Raw genomic sequence first — 1755 nt, 5'->3', positions numbered from 1 at the left:
GCTCACAGCAACCTCCAACTCCTGGGCTCAAGCGAGTCTCCTGCCTCAGCCTCCCAAGTAGCTGGGACCACAGGCGCCCGCCACAACGCCTGGCTTATTTTTTGGTTGCAGCAGTCATTGCTGTTTGGCGGGCCTGGGCTGGATTTGAACCTGCCACCTTAGGTGTATGTGGCTGGTGCCTTAGCCACTTGAGCCACAGGCGCCGAGCTGGTACTCAATTTTTAAAAGTTGACTAACTGTATATTGTATTTTGTGTGATTATGATGAGTATGCTTATAATTATTAATTTATGTTACCAAATGGAATATGTCTGTATATTTAGATGTGAAACATCCATGTACAAATTAATTGCCTGCTTTAAAGGTTTCCCCAAATTCAGGGTTAAGGGAGTTATTAGTGCCTCCTACAATAAAGATGAGACAACTATACCAAGAACAAATCTTATTGTCAGGCAAAGTGGCTCACTCCTGTAATCCTAGCACTCTGGGAGACCCGGGCAGGTGGATCGCTTGAGTTCTGCGCTGAGCCAGAGAGTTACCTCCTCTCTAAAAAAAAAATAGCTGGGCTTTGAAGTGGGCGCCTGTAGTCCCACCTACTTGGGAGGCTGAGGCAAGAGGATCCCTGAAGCCCAAAGAGTTTGAGGTTGTTATGAGCTATGACATCATATGCTGTGACGCTGTGCTCTCTACCCAGGGCGACAAAGTGAGACTCTGTCTCCAAAAAAAAAAAAAAAAAATCCCCCAAGCTGGCAGGATAAAACAACATGCATTGGCTCAGCCAGCACCTGTGGTTCAAGCAGCTAAGGCGCCAGCCACATACACCTGAGCCGGCAGGGTCGAATCCAACCCGGCCACCAAACAATGACGGCTCCAACCAAAAAATAGCTGGGCATTGTGGAGGGTGTTACTTGGAAGCGGAGGCAGGAGAATCGCTCCAGCCCAGGAGTTGGAGGTTGCTGTGAGCTGTGATGCCACGGCACTCTACCCAGGGGGACAGCTTGAGGCTCTGTCTCAAACCCCCCCCCCAAACATGCATTTATTATCTCACAATTTCTGAGGATCAGGAATAGTGGAGTGATTTGTTAGGTGGCTCCGGCTCAGCGTCTTTCATGAAGATGCAGTCAAGATGTTGCTTGATATGCTTGAAGATCTACTTTAAGAGGACTCACTCACGTGGCTATTGGCTGGAGGCCTCAATTCCTTGCTGCCTGTGGTCAGGAGACCTTGGTCTCTCACTAATATGGGTTGGGTTTTTCTATGGAGTAGCTTAACAGGGCAGCTGTTTTCCCCCCAAAGCAAATGATCTAAAAGAGAAGAGAGAAAGTGTACTTAAACTAGAAACCTCAATAGCTTCTATAACTAATCCTGGACACGATAAACCATCACGTTTGTTGCATTCCATTAGTCACACAGACCAACCCTTATACAACATGGGAGGGGACTATGCCAGTGTGTGAATGTTAGAAGAGGAGCGTAGAAGGCCATCTTAGAAACACAAATTGCTTGTTAGCACACAAATACTATTAATTGAGCTTAAAATTTCTTAGGATACAGGTATGTCTTCTTTCTTCTTGCCCCTTTTATTGTGAAAATTACACATATGCATAAAAGTATATAAAACATAAATGTGCAACTTATCGAATTATTAAAAAGCTAGTTTCTATGGAAAAACAATCACACGGCTCGGCGCCTGTGGCTCAAGCGGCTAAGGCACCAGCCACATACACCTAAGGTGGCGGATTCGAATCCAGCCCGG

This window comes from Otolemur garnettii, unplaced genomic scaffold, assembly GCF_000181295.1.
Source record: "Otolemur garnettii isolate 467f Iridium unplaced genomic scaffold, OtoGar3 scaffold00031, whole genome shotgun sequence".
NCBI lineage: Eukaryota > Metazoa > Chordata > Mammalia > Primates > Galagidae > Otolemur > Otolemur garnettii.
Note: the sequence above shows the minus strand (reverse complement) of the source record.